Source organism: Bufo bufo, chromosome 5 (genome assembly GCF_905171765.1).
Source record: "Bufo bufo chromosome 5, aBufBuf1.1, whole genome shotgun sequence".
In the NCBI taxonomy this organism is placed as follows: Eukaryota; Metazoa; Chordata; class Amphibia; order Anura; family Bufonidae; genus Bufo; species Bufo bufo.
The window spans coordinates 472736887-472758327 of record NC_053393.1 but is presented as its reverse complement, the minus strand read 5'-3'; positions in this window follow the sequence as shown (position 1 = coordinate 472758327).

Here is a 21441-nt window from a genome sequence, read left to right as displayed (position 1 = left end):
GATGCAAGCGTTTCCATGAGGTGAGTGGGAAAATTTCTCCAAGTGGTGAAGACGGCCGCACGAAGGCCATCTACTGTCTGGAACTGTTGTCCATTTTTGTAAACTTCCCTTGCCATCCATCCCCAAAGGTTCTCAATTGGATTTAGATCAGGGGAACACGCAGGATGGGCCAAAGGAGTGATGTTGTTCTCCTGGAAGAAGTCCCTTGTCCTGCGGGCATTGTGTACTGTAGCGTTGTCCTGTTGAAAAACCCAGTCGTTACCACACAGACGAGGGCCCTCAGTCATGAGGAATGCTCTCTGCAACAACTGGACATAGCCAGCGGCCGTTTGACGCCCCTGCACTTCCTGAAGCACCATTGTTCCACTGAAGGAAAAAGCACCCCAGACCATTACGGCGCCCCCTCCACTGTGGGGTGTAGAAAACGTCTCAGGTGGGATCTGCTTGTCATGCCAGTAATGTTGGAAACCATCAGGACCATCAAGGTTAAAAAAAATCTCATCAGTGAATATAACTTTCTTCCACCTTTGCAAGAGCACCAAACATGGGACATTCAAAGTCCAAACGAGCAGTTCTGTGGCGTTCAAGGAGACTAGGTCTTTGAAGACGTTTTTTGTTAAGCCCTTCAGACTCAGATGCTGTCTGGTTATGGGGCTGCAGTTAGCACCAGTAAGGGCCTTAATTTGGGTTGAGGATCGTCCAGTGTCTTGACGGACAGCCAATTGGATCCTCCGGCTCAGTGCTGATGACATTTTTGGGCCTTCCACTTGACTTTTTTGTTCCATAACCCTCAGGATCATTTAAGAAGTGCTAAGTGACTGTATTACTGCGTCCCACCTCAGCAGCGATGGCGCGCTGTGAGACCCAACCCAACCACGTTCAAAAAGAGTTTTTTTTGCCTTTGCCATCACAACGTGTGACTACCTGACAGAAAATGACAATGAATCCACATTTTTGCACAGATTTGGCCTTTTAACCTCTTAAGGACACATGACGTACCGGTACGTCATGATGTCCTGGTACTTAAGGACACATGACGTACCGGTACGTCATGTGGTGTTCCGATCACTGCCGCCCGGCCGGCAGTGATCGGAACAAGGTGCCTGCTCAAATCATTGAGCAGGCACCTAGGCTAAATGCGCGGGGGGGTCCCGTGACCCCCCCCATGTCGGCGATCGCAACAAACCGCAGTTCAATTCAGACCTGCGGTTTGATGCGCTTTTTGCAGTTTCTGATCCCCGCGGTCCCTGACCGCGAGGATCAGAAATTTATAATGTCCAAATTATATCTGTATCCCCCCCCCCCCCCGCACCCCTGAGTGATTTTGGCCCCGTGGGAGGTGCAGGGGGAGGGGTGGGCGCGGTGCGGGATCACGATCCCCCGCCCGCCTCCCTTTGTATAATCGTTGGCTTCTAGTGGGTATACCAGGGTGCCAGCACATTGCTGGCACCCTGGTATAAACGGCTGACATCTGCGATGCGTTGTCAGCCGTTTAACCCTTTCCATACAGCGGTCCGTACGGACCGCTGTATGGAAAAAGTTAACAGTAAGAGGGAGCTCCCTCCCTCTCCCATCGGGGGGCTGCAGTGCCTTTGCAGCCCCCCGATGGAGAGGCAGAGAGCCCCCCGACAGATCCCCTCCTTACCCTTCCCCGTCTGCGAAGTTCTGAGCAGATGGGGAAGGTTCCCATGGCAACAGGACGCCTGCTCAGGTGTCCTGCTGTCCATGGTGCTGAACAGATCTGTGCTAAAAGCATAGATCTGTTCAGTGTAAGTAATACAGAACAATATATATTGTACTGTACTGTATTATACAGACATCAGACCCACTGGATCTTCAAGAACCAAGTGGGTCTGGGTAAAAAAAAAGTAAAAATCCAAAAACACATTTATCACTGATTAAAAATGAAAAAAATAAAATTCCCTACACATGTTTGGTATCGCCGCGTCCGTAACGACCTGATCTATAAAACGGTCATGTTACTTTACCCGAACGGTGAACGCCATAAAAATAAAAAACTATGATGAAATTGAAATTTTGCCCACCTTACTTCCCAAAAAAAGGTAATAAAAGTGATCAAAAGTCGCATGTACGCCAAAATTGTAACAATCAAGCCGTCATCTCATACCACAAAAATCATACCCTACCCAAGATAATTGCCCCAAAACTGAAAAAACTATGGCTCTTAGACTATGGAAACACTAAAACATGTTTTTTTTGTTTCAAAAATGAAATCCTTGTGTAAAACTTACATAAATTAAAAAAAATTATACTTATTAGGTATCGCCGCGTCCGTATCGACCGGCTCTATAAAAATATCACATGATCTAACCCCTCAGATGACCACCGTAAAAAATTAAAAATAAAAACGGTGTAAAAAAGCAATTTTTTTTGGTCATCTTACGTAACAAAAAGTGTAATAGCAAGTGATCAAAAAGTCATATGCACCCCAAAAGAGTGCCAATCAAACCGTCATCTCATCCCGCAAAAAATATGAGACCCTACTTAAGATAATCGCCCAAAAACTGAAAAAACTATGGCTCTTAGACTATGGAGACACTAAAACATTTTCTTTGTTTTCAAAATGAAATCATTGTGTAAAACTTACATAAAAAAGCATACATATTAGGTATCGCTGCGTCCGTGACAACCTGCTCTATAAAATTACCACATGATCTAACCTGTCAGATGAATGTTGTAAATAACAAAAAAACAAAACAGTGCCAAAAAAGCTATTTTTTGTTACCTTGCCTCACAAAAAGTGTAATATAGAGCAACCAAATATCATATGTACCCTAAACTAGTACCAACAATACTGCCACCCTATCCTGTAGTTTCTACAATGGGGTCACTTTTTTGGAGTTTCTACTCTAGGGGTGCATCAGGGGGGCTTCAAATGGGACATGGTGTCAAAAAAAAACAGTCCAGCAAAATCTGCCTTCCAAAAACCGTATGGCATTCCTTTCCTTCTGCGCCCTGCCGTGTGCCCGTACAGCAGTTTACGACCACATATGGGGTGTTTCTGTAAACTACAGAATCAGGGCCATAAATAATGAGTTTTGTTTGGCTGTTAACCCTTGCTTTGTAACTGGAAAAAAATATTAAAATGGAAAATCTGCCAAAAAAGTGAAATTTTATCTCTATTTTCCATTAAATCTTGTGCAACACCTAAAGGGTTAACAACATTTGTAAATCAGTTTTGAATACCTTGAGGGGTGTAGTTTCTTAGATGGGGTCACTTTTATGGAGTTTCTACTCTAGGGGTGCATCAGGGGGGCTTCAAATGGGACATGGTGTAAATAAACCAGTCCAGCAAAATCTGTCTTCCAAAAACCATACGGCGCACCTTTCAATCTACGCCCCGCTGTGTGGCCGTACAGTAGTTTACAGCCACATATTGGGTGTTTATGTAAACGGCAGAGTCGGGGCAATAAAGATAGTCTTGTTTGGCTGTTAACCCTTGCTTTGTTAGTGGAAAAATGGGTTAAAATGGAAAATTAGGCAAAAAAATGAAATTCTCAAATTTCATCCCCATTTGCCAATAACTCTTGTGCAACACCTAAAGGGTTAACGAAGTTTGTAAAATCAGTTTTGAATACCTTGAGGGGTGTAGTTTCTTAGATGGGGTCATTTTTGGGTGGTTTCTATTATGTAAGCCTCGCAAAGTGACTTCAGACCTGAACCGGTCCCTAAAAATTGAGTTTTTGTATTTTTCGGAAAAATTTCAAGATTTGCTTCTAAGCCTTATAACATCCCCAAAAAATAAAATATCATTCCCAAAACAATTCAAACATGAACTAGACATATGGGGAATGTAAAGTCATCACAATTTTTGGGGGTATTACTATGTATTACAGAAGTAGAGAAACTGAAACTTTGAAATTTGCAAATTTTTCCAAATTTTTGTTAAATTAGGTATTTTTTGGTGCAAAAAAAAAAATATATTTTTTTGCTTCATTTTACCAGTGTCATGAAGTACAATATGTGACGAAAAAACAATCTCAGAACGGCCTGGATAGGTCAAAGCGTTTTAAAGTTATCAGCACTTAAAGGGACTCTGGTCAGATTTGCAAAAAATGCCTGGTCCTAAACTTTTGATCAGCTGAAAAACAGCCTGTTTCATTTTATTCGTTGTTTTCATTAAATTGAATGCTCCAAAAATGTTTTGTCTCACTCTCATTTCTTCTTGTTGCATGTTGAAGCTCTACTTGGAACCTTGTTAAGAGCCAACAATGTAAAATATGATTTTTTGCCATTTTTCAAGTGGTCTTAAACTTTTGATCAGGACTGTACATTTTCCTCAAGCATTTTATATATATATATATAAAAATCATATTTAACCACCTCCGGACCGCTGTACGCAGATTCGCGTTCCGGAGGTGGCAGCCCTGCGCTCAGCGACGCATATACGCGTCATCTCGCGTGAGCCGGGATTTCCTGTGAACGCGCGCACACAGGAACGGAAGGTAAGAGAGTTGATCTCCAGCCTGCCAGCGGCGATCGTTCGCTGGCAGGCTGGAGATGTGTTTTTTTTAACCCCTAACAGGTATATTAGACGCTGCTTTGATAACAGCGTCTAATATACCTGCTACCTGGTCCTCTGGTGGTCCCCTTTGTTTGGATCGACCACCAGAGGACACAGGTAGCTCAGTAAAGTCCCACCAAGCACCACTACACCCCCCCCCCCCGTCACTTATTAACCCCTTATTAGCCCCTGATCACCCCATATAGACTCCCTGATCACCCCCCTGTCATTGATTACACCCCTGTCATTGATCAACCCCCTGTAAAGCTCCATTCAGATGTCCGCATGATTTTTACGGATGCACTGATAGATGGATCGGATCCGCAAAACGCATCCGGACGTCTGAATGAAGCCTTACAGGGGCATGATCAATGACTGTGGTGATCACCCCATATAGACTCCCTGATCACCCCCTGTCATTGATCACCCCCCCCCCCCCCTGTCATTGATCACCCCCCCCCCCCCCCCCCCCCTGTCATTGATCACCCCCCCCCCCCCCCTGTCATTGATCCCCCCCCCCCCCCCCCTGTCATTGATCACCCCCCCCTGTCATTGATCACCCTCTGTAAGGCTCCATTCAGACATTTTTTTGGCCCAAGTTAGCGGAATTATTATTTTTTTTTCTTACAAAGTCTCATATTCCACTAACTTGTGTCAAAAAATAAAATCTCACATGAACTCACCATACCCCTCACGGAATCCAAATGCGTAAAATTTTTTAGACATTTATATTCCAGACTTCTTCTCACGCTTTAGGGCCCCTAGAATGCCAGGGCAGTGTAAATACCCCACATGTGACCCCATTTCGGAAAGAAGACACCCCCAGGTATTCCGTGAGGGGCATATTGAGTCCATGAAAGATTGAAATTTTTGTCCCAAGTTAGCGGAACGGGAGACTTTGTGAGAAAAAAATAAAAAATATCAATTTCCGCTAACTTGTGCCAAAAAAAAAAAAATTCTATGAACTCGCCATGCCCCTCATTGAATACCTTGGGGTGTCTTCTTTCCAAAATGGGGTCACATGTGGGGTATTTATACTGCCCTGGCATTCTAGGGGCCCCAAAGCGTGAGAAGAAGTCTGGTATCCAAATGTCTAAAAATGCCCTCCTAAAAGGAATTTGGGCCCCTTTTGCGCATTTAGGCTGCAAAAAAGTGTCACACATCTGGTTTCGCCGTACTCAGGAAAAGTTGGGGAATGTGTTTTGGGGTGTCATTTTACATATACCCATGCTGGGTGAGAGAAATATCTTGGTCAAATGCCAACTTTGTATAAAAAAAATGGGAAAAGTTGTCTTTTGCCAAGATATTTCTCTCACCCAGCAAGGGTATATGTTAAAAGACACCCCAAAACACATTCCCCAACGTCTCCTGAATACGGCGATACCACATGTGTGACACTTTTTTGCAGCCTAGGTGGGCAAAGGGGCCCACATTCCAAAGAGCACCTTTCGGATTTCACTGGTCATTTACCTACTTACCACACATTAGGGCCCCTGGAAAATGCCAGGGCAGTATAACTACCCCACAAGTGACCCCATTTTGGAAAGAAGACACCCCAAGGTATTCCGTGAGGGGCATGGCGAGTTCCTAGAATTTTTATTTTTTGTCACAAGTTAGTGGAAAATGCTGTTTTTTTTTTTTTTTTTTTTCATACAAAGTCTCATATTCCACTAACTTGTGACAAAAAATAAAAACTTCCATGAACTCACTATGCCCATCAGCGAATACCTTGGGGTCTCTTCTTTTTAAAATGGGGTCACTTGTGGGGTAGTTATACTGCCCTGGCATTCTAGGGGCCCAAATGTGTGGTAAGGAGTTTGAAATCAAATTCTGTAAAAAATATGACGAGTGAAATCCGAAAGGTGCTCTTTGGAATATGGGCCCCTTTGCCCACCTAGGCTGCAAAAAAGTGTCACACATCTGGTATCTCCGTACTCAGGAGAAGGTGGAGAATGTGTTTTGGGGTGTCATTTTACATATACCCATGCTGGGTGAGAGAAATATCTTGGCAAAAGACAACTTTTCCCATTTTTTTATACAAAGTTGGCATTTGACCAAGATATTTATCTCACCCAGCATGGGTATATGTAAAATGACACCTCAAAACACATTCCCCAACTTCTACTGAATACGGAGATACCAGATGTGTGACACTTTTTTGCTGCCTAGGTGGGCAAAGGGGCCCATATTCCAAAGAGCACCTTTCGGATTTCACTCGTCATATTTTTTACAGAATTTGATTTCAAACTCCTTACCACACATTTGGGCCCCTAGAATGCCAGGGCAGTATAACTACCCCACAAGTGACCCCATTTTGGAAAGAAGAGACCCCAAGGTATTCGCTGATGGGCATAGTGAGTTCATGGAAGTTTTTATTTTTTGTCACAAGTTAGTGGAATATGAGACTTTGTATGAAGAAAAAAAAAAATCAGCATTTTCCACTAACTTGTGACAAAAAATAAAAAATTCTAGGAACTCGCCATGCCCCTCACGGAATACCTTGGGGTGTCTTCTTTCCAAAATGGGGTCACTTGTGGGGTAGTTATACTGCCCTGGCATTCTAGGGGCCCAAATGTGTGGTAAGGAGTTTGAAATCAAATTCTGTAAAAAAAATGACCTGTGAAATCCGAAAGGTGCTCTTTGGAATATGGGCCCCTTTGCCCACCTAGGCTGCAAAAAAGTGTCACACATCTGGTATCTCTGTATTCAGGAGAAGTTGAGGAATGTGTTTTGGGGTGTCTTTTTACATATACCCATGCTGGGTGAGATAAATATCTTGGTCAAATGCCAACTTTGTATAAAAAAAATGGGAAAAGTTGTCTTTTGCCAAGATATTTCTCTCACCCAGCATGGGTATATGTAAAATGACACCCCAAAACACATTCCCCACCTTCTCCTGAGTACGGAGATACCAGATGTGTGACACTTTTTTGCAGCCTAGGTGGGCAAAGGGGCCCATATTCCAAAGAGCACCTTTCGGATTTCACAGGTCATTTTTTTACAGAATTTGATTTCAAACTCCTTACCACACATTTGGGCCCCTAGAATGCCAGGGCAGTATAACTACCCCACAAGTGACCCCATTTTGGAAAGAAGAGACCCCAAGGTATTCGCTGATGGGCATAGTGAGTTCATAGAACTTTTTATTTTTTGTCACAAGTTAGTGGAATATGAGACTTTGTAAGAAAAAAATAAAATAAAAAAATCATCATTTTCCGCTAACTTGTGACAAAAAATAAAAAGTTCTATGAACTCACTATGCCCATCAGCGAATACCTTAGGGTGTGTACTTTCCGAAATGGGGTCAGTTGTGGGGTGTTTGTACTGTCTGGCCATTGTAGAACCTCAGGAAACATGACAGGTGCTCAGAAAGTCAGAGCTGCTTCAAAAAGCGGAAATTCACATTTTTGTACCATAGTTTGTAAATGCTATAACTTTTACCCAAACCATTTTTTTTTTTTTTTTACCCAAGCATTTTTTTTTTTTTTTACCCAAACATTTTTTTTTTTATCAAAGACATGTAGAACAATAAATTTAGAGCAAAATTTATATATGGATGTCGTTTTTTTTGCAAAATTTTACAACTGAAAGTGAAAAATGTCATTTTTTTGCAAAAAAATCGTTAAATTTCGATTAATAACAAAAAAAGTAAAAATGTCAGCAGCAATGAAATACCACCAAATGAAAGCTCTATTAGTGAGAAGAAAAGGAGGTAAAATTCATTTGGGTGGTAAGTTGCATGACCGAGCAATAAACGGTGAAAGTAGTGTAGGTCAGAAGTGTAAAAAGTGGCCTGGTCTTTCAGGGTGTTTAAGCACTGGGGGCTGAGGTGGTTAAATCCCCCCAATTTTTTTTTGCGCTATTGAAATAAATGGTTCAGCATACGGGCCTCCAAAAAACTAACGGGAAAAAAAATACATTTCTGTGTGAATTCAATGGTTTTTATTCAGTCCCATTGCCATAGGTAGAGATGAGCAAGTTTCATGTTTTGAAATTTGTTCATGCTTCGTTTACTGGTAAGCTGAATTGCGTTATGGTCTGTGGTAACGGAATCCATAACTCAATTCACCTTTTTACCAACGAAGTGTGAACGAATTTCATAAGTAGAAATTCGCTAATCTCTAGCCACATAAAAAAAAAAATAATTAATAAAGCACCTACCCATGCAGTCTGCCTTATCAACCTTCTAAAGATCTCGCTGAACCCAAACATGGAACTGTAATGAAATGTCTCTTCTGCAGTTACTTGGTGAAACTTCTTCCTTCCTTCCTAGATATTCCATGATTAAGTGTGGTATCTGTGTAAGGGTCCATTCACACGTCTGCATCCGTTCCGCAATTTTGCGGAATGAGTGTGGACCCATTCATTTTCAATGGGGCTGCAAAAGATGCTGTCCGCATCCACACTTCTGTTACACTGCCCCGCAAAAAAATAAATAAAAATAGAACATTAGAACAATAGGCATTTCTATCATAGTGCCGGCCATGTGTGGTCCTCAAAATGTGGAACGCACATGGCGTCTAGTTTGCGGATCTGCAATTCGTGGACCACAAAAGAGGGTCCATTCACACGTCTGCAACTAACAGACGTGTTAGTGTATAGATGTTTATCCTGAATTGCCACTGTATGAAAATGGGATATAGAAATCTTGCATACAGCATAAGATCAAGTGAGCAACTGTGACTGACACTAGAATAGGATGTTCGAACAATTTGAGGGACTTTGAACAAGTACATGGTTCAGTGCCAGTATTGCTAGAACTGCCAACCCTTTGAGGTTCTCTCGTGTAGCAGTGCCAAGTGTACTGAGCATGTTCTAATCAAGGAAAAACTTCCACCAAAATGGGATCCTGTCGACATAAGAACTCACCGCTGAAAAGTCTGAGGAGGATATTAAAATTGAGTGACCTGATGAACAAGCTGTGCACGTTCAAGCAATGGTGGTGCAATAACTAATTTGTCCAAGCGCAAAACCTGTCTTTTAAAAAATAAAACAGATGCGTCTTAACAGACAACCAGTTTGAGTGCCACTGCTGTTCTGGGCAAAAGAAAGCAAAAAGTGGGCAGTGGAAAAACATTGCCGGGTCAGAAAAAAAAAAAAGATTTCCATTGCAACATGCTGATCGGAAGCTCATTTGGTGCAACCGGCATGAATCGATGCACCATTTTAGGGCTGTGGGGGAGGATTCATGGTGTGGGCAATGTTTTCTTGGCATGCCTTTGTTCCTCTGATACTTGCGTATGGGCATTTGCACAATAGGCCTTACCTAAGCAATGTAGCCATTGAAGTTGAGCCTTGCACGGCAGCTGTTTATTCTGTGGGATAAGGGCACTATGCCACAAGGGTAATGGTTATGGATTGGTTCCTTGAACATGACAGCAAGTTTCCTTGCTTCCCTGGACTTCACAGCCCCTAGATCAGGCATCCTCAAACTGCGGCCCTCCAGCTGTTGCAAAACTACAACTCCCAGCATGCCCGAACAGCCTACAGGTATCAGCCTACTGCAGGGCATTGTGGGAGTTGTAGTTTTACAACAGCTGGAGGGCCGCAGTTTGAGGATGCCTGCCCTAGTTGTTAATCCTAGCATTTCTGGCTTGAAATAAAATTGCAGTTAACCACCATTTAATTTATTGAACTTCGAACAAACTATAATGTATGCATGACAGTATTCCTGCAGAACTATTTCAGCACCTAGTGGAACCTACGGCATGATGAATTCCAGCTGTTCTGAAGGCCAGGAGGTCCAATGCACTACTAGATTTTTGTGTCTAATAAAGTGGGCGTTCATGGGGTCATATCAAGACCTGTGTTTTAGATGCCGGTCTTAATACCCCTGCTCTCTTGCTAGTGTAGACTTAAGTCATTTTCTACTCTAAGAATATAGAAAATGATAAAGGAGATGCGTCTGCTGGCCCCCCCACTGGTGTGCCTTAAAGGAGAAGAAGTGTTGTGACAAAATCTGTGCCCCCTCAGTATCTATACTCTGCTTTTAGGGTCCGTTTACACATGCCAATACCAGGAATACGTGAATATATGTAAAATTGTTGCCAATCATTTGGTACGTCGCCGAAAATTGCATGGGGGTCAAATGATTGTGTGTCCCCCATACAAACAGCTTCTGCATGTAAATGGAACTTAATAAGCAACAAGCTCTATCACTGATCATTGCTCAGTAACTTGCAGAATATCTGCCTGTGTCAATGGACCTTTGCTTCGTATGAATTACTTGAATAGGGTGTCTCGAAGGGTGATCAGGTAATTTCTCTGAGGTCAGTCCCCATCTGTTTCACATGTAAAGCCTGCTGAAGTATCTGATGTTACATAAATAACCTCTTTCATGCCACACTATTTATCTTTCACCAAAATGTGACCATGGTGTGTAAAGGGGGAATATTAATTACCAATATTTATGCAAATATCAATAATTAATATTCATAAATAGGAGGAGCTGTCTACCGTTGACTCCGCTATTTATACCTTTATAATAATAATACTTTCACTTTGCCTTATCCTAATCACTAAACTAGCTGCAAGCGCCTAACTGAGCTAGCTACCGCTAATAACCACATGTAGCACGATAGGTATAATACAAGATATTTATTATCAACCTACAATGCACAATACAGCACCATACATACAGCACTAAATACACTATTCAATCCCAAGTTCCACCCACAAACTACCTATACAGTACACACACACACATACATTAGCAGCCCACCCAACCTGGAAAAATTTTGCCTGGTCTGAGGAGTCTCGATTTCTGTTGAGACATTCAAATGGTAGAGTCCGAATTTGGCGTAAACAGAATGAGAACATGTATCCATCCTCTGATGGCTACTTCCAGCAGGATAATGCACCATGTCACAAAGCTCGAATCATTTCAAATTGGTTTCTTGAACATGACAATGAGTTCACTGTACTAAAATGGCCCCCACAGTCACCAAATCTCAACCCAATAGAGCATCTTTGGTATGTGGTGGAACGGGAGCTTCGTGCCCTGGATGTGCATCCCTCAAATCTCCATCAACTGCAAGATGCTATCCTATCAATATGGGCCAACATTTCTAAAGAATGCTATCAGCACCTTGTTGAATCAATGCCACGTAGAATTAAGGCAGTTCTGAAGGCAAAAGGGGGTCCAACACTGTATTAGTATGGTGTTCCTAATAATTCTTTAGGTGAGTGTATATCCATATACATACGCCCACCTGACTTCCCTCTACATGGTGTAATCGTAATAGTAGAGCTTTATAAAACAGCTTTCCTGACTCTGAGATCTTTAGATACCTTCCCTCAGGCTATTTATTGTAAGAACAGGCCATGAATATTTTAACTTTTGAGATTACCGTAATCTATAGCACATGGGATGTAGTATAGGAACAATTTGTCCCACATTACATTACATTTGAGGACTGGGATGCGTTTATTTCTTCTGAAAAATAATATGCTATGTTGCTCCTGGTCTTCAAGTCTGATTACCAAATGTCTTCGGTAGCAAATATTTTATACAGAGCACATTTACTTTGGACACTCAAGCAAGGGTAAATCAACAGATTGTGATGACTAAACGTGTAATGTCTACTCCATTTCCCTTCACACGAGATCCATCGCGCACCTGAATAAACTGGTCAGTAAACAGTGCCGGCAAACCATGGCCGAGAGCTTCTCGTTACTCCTAAGACCTTGTCTCCTGCATTTTAATGGAACACTGGACCATGCGTCAAGTTACTTAGTTCAGTCTCAATCGATAACTAGTTTGCTTAAATTTGGGGTTTACATGCAGCGAGAGTCTTTATCCTTTGGATTGTGATATGGTACTTGATATAGTCAAGGAACAGAGAAAAGTATATGGTGTCTCAGTAGATATCCACCACTATGAGACACATTGAGATCAAGTCTGGGTTTAAGCTTGCTATACCTCCTGTGCAACATTTGAATAAATTACCCTTTGACGCAAAGAACCATCAAAGATGTTCAATAGAAAGTGTTCTGCTTTGTTTATTCAGCAATACAATGCGTTTCAGGGATCACAGGTCCCCTTCTTCAGGTTAAATCTTGCATAGTAACCACAGACACACATACTACACTGCTCAAAAAAATAAAGGGAACACTAAAATAACACATCCTAGATCTGAATTAATTAAATATTCTTCTGAAATACTTTGTTCTTTACATAGTTGAATGTGCTGACAACAAAATCACACAAAAATAAAAATATGGAAATCAAATTTTTTAACCCATGGAGGTCTGGATTTGGAGTCACACTCAAAATTAAAGTGGAAAAACACACTACAGGCTGATCCAACTTTGATGTAATGTCCTTAAAACAAGTCAAAATGAGGCTCAGTAGTGTGTGTGGCCTTTATGACCTCCCTACAACGCCTGTGCATGCTCCTGAGGAGGTGGCGGACGGTCTCCTGAGGGATCTTCTCCCAGACCTGGACTAAAGCATCTGCCAACTCCTGGACAGTCTGTGGTGCAACGTGACGTTGGGGGATAGAGCGAGACATGATGTCCCAGATGTGCTCAATTGGATTCAGGTCTGGTGAACGGGCGGGCCAGTCCAATGCATCAATGCCACACTCTAGCCACATGAGGTCTAGCATTGTCTTGCATTAGGAGGAACCCAGGGCCAACCGCACCAGCATATGGTCTCACAAGGGGTCTGAGGATCTCATCTCGGTACCTAATAGCAGTCAGGCTACCTCTGGCGAGCACATGGAGGGCTGTGCGGCCCTCCAAAGAAATGCCACCCCACACCATTACTGACCCAATGCCAAACCGGTCATGCTGGAGGATGTTGCAGGCAGCAGAACGTTCTCCACAGCGTCTCCAGACTCTGTCACGTCTGTCACATGTGCTCAGTGTGAACCTTCTTTCATCTGTAAAGAGCACAGGGCGCCAGTGGCGAATTTGCCAATCTTGGTGTTCTCTGGCAAATGCCAAACGTCCTGCACGGTGTTTGGCTGTAAGCACAACCCCCACCTATGGACGTCGGGCCCTTATATCACCCTCATGGAGTCTGTTTCTGACCGTTTGAGCAGACATGCACATTTGTGGCCTGCTGGAGGTCATTTTGCAGGGCTCTGGCAGTGCTCCTCCTGTTCCTCCTTGCACAAAGGCGGAGGTAGCGGTCCTGCTGCTGGGTTGTTGCCCTCCTACGACCTCCTCCACGTCTCCTGATGTACTGGCCTGTCTCCTGGTAGCGCCTCCATGCTCTGGACACTACGCTGACAGACACAGCAAACCTTCTTGCCACAGCTCGCATTGATGTGCCATCCTGGATAAGCTGCACTACCTGAGCCACTTGTGTGGGTTGTAGACTCCGTCTCATGCTACCACTAGAGTGAAAGCACCGCCAGCATTCAAAAGTGACCAAAACATCAGCCAGGAAGCATAGGAACTGAGAAGTGGTCTGTGGTAACCACCTACAGAACCACTTCTTTATTGGGGGTGTCTTTCTAATTGCCTATAATTTCCACCTGTTGTCTATCCCATTTGCACAATAGCATGTGAAATTGATTGTCACTCAGTGTTGCTTCCTAAGTGGACAGTTTGATTTCACAGAAGTGTGATTGACTTGGAGTTACATTGTGTTGTTTAAGTGTTCCCTTTATTTTTTTGAGCAGTGTATATACAGGTGCCTTTTTGGCACCAAGACCAAAAGGGGGAGGGGAGAGGGGTGGTGGTTTCCATTGTTGTTAAAGATGCCCCCTTCCCTAGATGATCTATATAATCATGATGATTTACATAAAACACATTTCCCCAGAAATGCTTGGGAGTTTTACAAAACAATTCTAATAAAATGAACCTTAAAATAATGTTGGCACTTAATAAAATGAGAAACAACTGAAAATTAATTGATACTTTGATGTATTTTATATCCAAGAAAGTGGATCAGATTATTGCGAGAAACGAAGGGTCGCCGCATACCCTAATGCATTCCTGTTCTGAAACTACAACTCCCAGAATCCTCCTTTTACTTCTGTGTGAGGTACCAGAACAGCTGAGTAAGTTTGTATGCTGGGAGTTGTAGTTTTACAGCAGCTGGGGTGCTGAAGGTTGCTGATTCCTGCCCTAAGGGGATGCTGATCACATGACCTAGCTTGCCACATGACCAGCAGTCTACCAGCGCCTAACGTGGGATTACTATGGGCCCATAGAGGTGAAGTCGTCTGCGATATAATAATAGGTTGTTTTCAGATAGACATTCCATTTAACATACTCTGACTGCATACCAACTGAGAGAGGTAGCTGACAGGTAATCAGGTTATGCCAGCATTGATAAGGAGTCAATAATCTTGTACTAAGATTAGGGCCAAAGTAATAAGAGCATAGGAGCCCAAATGTGATATAAAAAATGCAGAGTAGTAGATATCTGATGGTTCCTAGAAAGAAAACTCTGGCAAAAGTACATACCATTTATGCTTTTCCTCCACTTGCTCCTCTCCCAGGGGTAATTTAGAAATTAAGAAAGGAGAAGGCAAAAGTGATCCTCATCTCCCCTTCCGGCCAAGCAGAGTTGGGTTCACCTGATTCAGGAGGCTTTCCCTCTACGGTCCATAGGTTCTGCCATTGAGAGGATTTACAGTCCTGATCAAAAGTTTAAGACCACTTGAAAAATGGCAAAAAAATCATATTTTACATTGTTGGATCTTAACAAGGTTCCAAGTAGAGCTTCAACATGCAACAAGAAGAAATGAGAGTGAGACAAAACATTTTTTGAGCATTCAATTAATTAAAAATAATGATTAAACTGAAACAGGCTGTTTTTCAGCTGATCAAAATATTAGGACCACATGCCTTTAAAAGGCCAAACCTGTGCAAAGATGTGGATTCATTGTAATTTTCTGTCAGGTAGTCACACGTTGTGATGGCAAAGGCAAAAAAACTCCCTTTTTGAATGTGGTCTGGTTGTTGAACTGCATAAGCAGGGTCTCTCACAGCGCACCATCGCTGCTGAGGTGGGACGCAGTAAAATTTTTAAATGATCCTGAGGGTTATGGAACAAAAAAGTAAAGTGGAAGCACGGAGGATCCAATTGGCTGTCCATCAAGACACTGGACGATCCTCGACCCAAATTAAGGTCCTTACTGGTGCTGACTGCAGCCCCATAACCATTAGACGGCATCTGAGACTGAAGGACTTCAAAAACAAAAAACGTCTTCAAAGACCTCGTCTCCTTGAACGCCACAGAACTGCTCGTTTGGACTTTGCAAGAGAGCACCAAACATGGGACATTCAAAGGTGGAAGAAAGTTTTATTCTCTGATGAGAAAAAAATTAACCTTGATGGTCCTGATGGTTTCCAACGTTATTGGCATGACAAGCAGATCCCACCTGAGATGTTTTCTACGCGCCACAGTGGAGGGGGCGCCATAATGGTCTGGGGTGCTTTTTCCTTTAGTGGATCAATGGAGCTTCAGAAAGTGCAGGGGCGTCAAACGGCCGCTGGCTATGTCCAGATGTTGCAGAGAGCATTCCTCATGACTGAGGGCCCTCGTCTGTGTGGTAACGACTGGGTTTTTCAACGCTACAGTACACAATGCCCGCAGGACGAAGGACTTCTTCCAGGAGAATAACATCACTCTTTTAGCCCACCCTGCGTGTTCTAAATCCAATTGAGAACCTTTGGGGATGGATGGCAAGGGAAGTTTACAAAAATGGACAACAGTTCCAGACAGTAGATGGCCTTCGTGCAGCCGTCTTCACCACTTGGAGAAATGTTCCCACTCACCTCATGAAAACGCTTGCATCAAGCATGCCGAAACAAATTTTTGAAATGATAAACAATAACGGCGGAGCTACTCATTACCGAGTTCATGTTTGGAAGTTGGATTACTGTTTTGGGGGGGTTTAGTTTTTTTTTTGGAGGTGTGGTCCTAAACTTTTGATCAGCTGAAAAACAGCCTGTTTCAGTTTATTCGTTGTTTTCATTAAATTGAATGCTCAAAAAATGTTTTGTCTCACTCCCATTTCTTCTTGTTGCATGTTGAAGCTCTACTTGGAACCTTGTTCCATGCTAAATATGATTTTTTTGCCATTTTTCAAGTGGTCTTAAACTTTTGATCAGGACTGTATTATCTCAGGGTTCTCTCTTTCAACTGGTAAGCTGCGTGTGGCAGCCTGGATCCTGAAAGCTGATTCCTGATGTCCAGAGGTCTTTCTGACCAGGTCATTTCCACCCTTCAGGCTTATCAGGATCTAGAAGACTTGTCTTAGATATCCTAACTAATCTTGACATTTCTCTGCCTCAAAATATTTCGCTGGTCCTATATTTTCTGCAGGAGGGTCTTAAGAATCTTAAAAGTCCAAATTTCAGCTCTTAGTGCTTTGTTTAATTGTAAACTGAGTGACCACTCATGGATTAGGAGGTTTATTAAGACTGCTGTCAGATTGAAACCTTCCTTTAGGATTAGGTCCCCTCCTTGAGGTTTCAACATGGTCCTCTCCAGCCTGTCTGACCTTCCATTTGAGCATCTGGAATCTATTATCTTATAAGCCTTTTTGGTTGAAGTGATCTCTGCTAGGAGGGTGAGGTAAATTTCTGCTTTGTTAGCTTTTCACCCTTACACTATGATTTTGGATGATAGGATCTTCTTCAACCCATATCCTGCCTTTTTGCCAGAGATGGTTTCAGACTCACGGTTCCCTTTTGCCAAAATCCATCAAATGAAAGAGAGTAGAGGTTTCGTAGATTAAACGTCAGGAAATGCCTGGTTTTGTACCTTCAGGCTACTAAAGAATGGAGGAGTGTCCCTCAACTGTTTTTGCAGTTTCAGGGTTTTAGAAAACAATTACCAGCTATATGATAGGTTAGTGGATCATTAGAACTTTTGGGTTAGCATACTCCTCCTCAGCAGGTGTGGAAGTTCCATCAGGGTTCTCAGCTCACGCGACTAGGGCTGAGAGAACCTTTGCTTCTATTGATCTTATCTGTAGGACAGCTACGTGGAGTTCTCAGAATACCTTTTTTCCCTTCACCCATGACAGCACCATAGAGAGAGATGGATCCGCCCCCACAACTGGACAGGAAGCCCTAGAGTAATCAAAAAGGGAACGCCCACTTCCTTTTTCAGTGTGGTTTCCTGTCCTCCGGTCAGAGGAGCCTGGATCATGAAGCCTCCAGGGCTGTGAAACAAGGAACACCTTATGGATTGAACTTAGGTTACACAACAAATATTGGGCCCGGTGGTCTGCCTCTTGGCTTCAGGGCCTGGTCGTCTGCCTCTTGGCTTCAGGGCCTGGTCGTCTGCCTCTTGGCTTCAGGGCCTGGTCGTCTGCCTCTTGGCTTCAGGGCCCAGTCGTCTGCCTCTTGGCTTCAGGGCCCAGTCGTCTGCCTCTTGGCTTCAGCGCCTGGTTGTCTGCCTCTTGGCTTCAAGGCCTGGTTGTCTGCCTCTTGGCTTTAGGGCCTGGTCGTCTGCCTCTTGGCTTTAGGGGGGGCCTAATAGCTTTGGGGCCTGCTTGGTTGCCTATTGGCTTTAGACTAAATGCCTTTGATCTTATGTTGGTTTCATTGAATTCCGATGCCCGCCTGTCTGGCTGAACTCCTGTGCATGCTTGGCTGTATGTCTGTGTCTATGCCTGTCTGGCTGAACATTTTTGCATCTATGCCGACTTTGCTGAATGCCGGGTTGGCGGTCCACCTGTGCATCTATGCTTGCTTAGCTGAATGTCTTGCATCTATTCCTGCTTCGTTGAAAGCCTGGTCTGCTGAGCGCCTGTACATCTATGCCTGGTTGGTTGAACTCTTTTGCATCCATGCCTGGTCAGCTGACTGCCTTTAGGTCTATGCCTGTCTGGCTGACTGTCTTTGAGTCTCTGCCTGTTTGGCTGACTGCCTTTGAGTCTTTACCTGTCTGGCTGGATGCCTTTAAGTCTCTGTCTGTTTAGCAGGCTGGCTGCCTTTCCGGGCTTACTGCCTTTGAGTATATGCCTGGCTGGCTGATTACCCCTTTGGGTCCAGGCCTAAAAAATGATGGCTGCCTGGGAGCCTGGGCCTTTCTGGCTCACTGCCTTGAGCCTTTGCTATTTAAAAAATAAAAAACAACTGTCAGTATTTGTGACAGGGTGACTATTTTCATGGCCTCATATACAGTAGATATAAAAAGTCTACACACCCCTGTTAAAATGTCAGGTTTCTGTGCTGTAAAAAAGTGAGACAAAGATAAATAATTTCAGAACTTTTTCCACCTTTAATGTGACCTATAAACTGTACCACTCAATTGAAAAACAAACTGAAATCTTTTAGGTGGAGGGAAGAAAACAAAAAAACTAAAATAATGTGGTTGCATAAGGCTGGGTTCAGACCTGAGCGTTCGGGATGGAGCGCTCTGTATGCGCGATTGTATGCGCGGTTACAGACGCGGCTCCGGAACAAGCGAACGCCCATTGTCGCGCGTTCCCGCTGAAGTCTATGTACGGGAACGCGCGACAAAACGCCCCAAAGAAGCTCAAGAACTTTTTTGAGCGTAGGGCGTTTTTCAGCGCGTTCAAGCGCGCTGTAAAACGCTCAAGTGAGAACTAGGGCCATAGGGAAGCATTGGTTTTCATGTGTTGAGCGTTTTACAGCGCGTTTGAACGCGCTGTAAAACGCTCAAGTGTGAACCCAGCCTAAGTGTGCACACCCCCCCTTATAACTGGGAATGTAGCTGTTTTCAGAATTAAGCAATCACATTCAAAATCCTGTTAAATAGGAGTCAGCATACACCTGCCATCATTTAAAGTGCCTCTGATTAACCCCAAATAAAGTTCAGATGATCCAGTTGGTCTTTCCTGAAATTTTCTTAGTTGCATACTACAGCAAAAGCCATGGTCCACAGAGAGCTTCCAAAGCATCAGAGGGATCTCATTGTTAAAAGGTATCAGTCAGGAGAAGGGTACAAAAGAATTTCCAAGGCATTAGATATACCATGGAGCACAGTGAAGACAGTCATCATCAAGTGGAGAAAATATGGCACAACAGTAACATTACTAAGAACTGGACGTCCCTCCAAAATTGATGAAAAGATGAGAAGAAAACTGGTCTGAGAGGCTACCAAGAGGCCTACAGCAACATTAACCACCTCCCGTCCGCCCGTTGACTATAAACGTCCGGGAGGTGGTTCTCTATCTCTGAATGGACGTTTCTGAACGTTCATTCAGAGATCGCAGCTGCATGCTAATCGTGCAGCTGCAGATCGGGTTGCCCGCTGTAAGTGACAGCAGGGCAACCCTTAGAGAAGGCATGGACAGTTCCCAGGAGTCCCTGCCTTCTAGATTGCTGCATACACAGCGCTCACCGAGTGCTGTGTATACAGAGCAGGAAGCGCTATACGCTTCCTGTTCCGGCCCGGCGGTCATGTGACCGCCGGAGCCGGGTGAGTGCAGGAGCTGTCGGATCTTTCACAAACCTCGATCAGTCCTGCACTGAGGCTGTACAGCGCAGTATACCGCTGTACAGCCTCTCTGGGCGGTGTATTTCCCCTGTAACTGGGGCTACTATGTCAGCCCCAGTTACAGGAGAAATCAATAGTGGGAATAAAAAATGAAGTTCAATGTCCCCCAGAGGTCTTGTATGACCTTATGGGGCACGAAAAGTGTAAAATAAAAAAATAAAGTGTTAAAATAAAATAAAAATGTTTCACATGTAAAAAAAAAAAATTCCCCAAGTAAGGAATACATTATTTTTTTAAAAATAGAATTTTTTTTAATAAAATAGACATATTTGGTATTGCCGCGTCCGTGACAGTCGGCTCTATAAATATATCACATGATCCACCCAGATCCACCATAAAAACTGTGTCAAAAAAGCCATTTTTGTCACCTTACATCACAAAAAGTGCAACACCAAGTGATCAAAAAGGCATATGTCCCACAAAATTTTGTGGGACATACGCGTTTTTGATCACTTGGTGTTGCACCTTTTGTGATGCAACGTGACAAAAATTGCTTGTTTTGACACAGTTTTTTTTTTTTTTTTTTTACGGTGTTCACCCGAGGGGTTAGGTCATGTGATATTTTTATAGAGCTGGTTTTTACGGACGCGGCAATACCTAATATGTATACTTTTTTTTATTTGTTTCACTTTAACACAATAATAGCATTTTTGAAACCAAAAAAATTATGTTTTAGTGTCTCCATGTTCTAAGAGCTATAGTTTTTTTATTTTTTGAGAGATTTTCTTATGTAGGCGCTCATTTTTTGCGGGATGAGGTGACGGTTTTATTGGTACCATTTTGTGGGACATACGCGTTTTTGATCACTTGGTGTTGCACCTTTTGTGATGCAAGGTGACAAAAATTGCTTGTTTTGACACCGTTTTTTTTTTTTTTTTTTTACGGTGTTCACCCGAGGGGTTAGGTCATGTGATATTTTTATAGAGCTGGTTTTTACGGACGCGGCAATACTAAATATGTCTATTTTACTTTATTTTTTCTATTTTAATTTTTTTTTTTTTATTCCTAACTTGGGAACTTTTTTTTTTTTTACATGTGAAACTTTATTTTATTTTATTTTTTCAACCCTTTATTTTTTTTATTTTTTTTTACACTTTTCGTCCCCCATAAGGTCATACAAGACCTCTGGGGGACATTTGCTTCACTTTTTCTTTTTTTTTTCACAGTTGATTTCTCCTGTAACTGGGGCTGAGATAGTAGCCCCAGTTACAGGACAAATGCACCCCTATAGAGGCTGTACAGCAGCAATCCTGCGCTGTACAGCCTCACAGCAGGGCTGATCGAGGTCTCTGAGAGACCTCACACAGCCCCTGCACTCTCCGGTCACGGCGGTCACATGACCGCCGGGCCGGAACAGGAAGCGCACAGCGCTTCCTTCTCTGCAGACACAGCGCTCGGTGAGCGCTGTGTCTGCAGCGATCGTGAAGGCAGGGACACCTGGGAACTGTCCCTGCCTTGTCTTAGGGTTGCCCTGCTG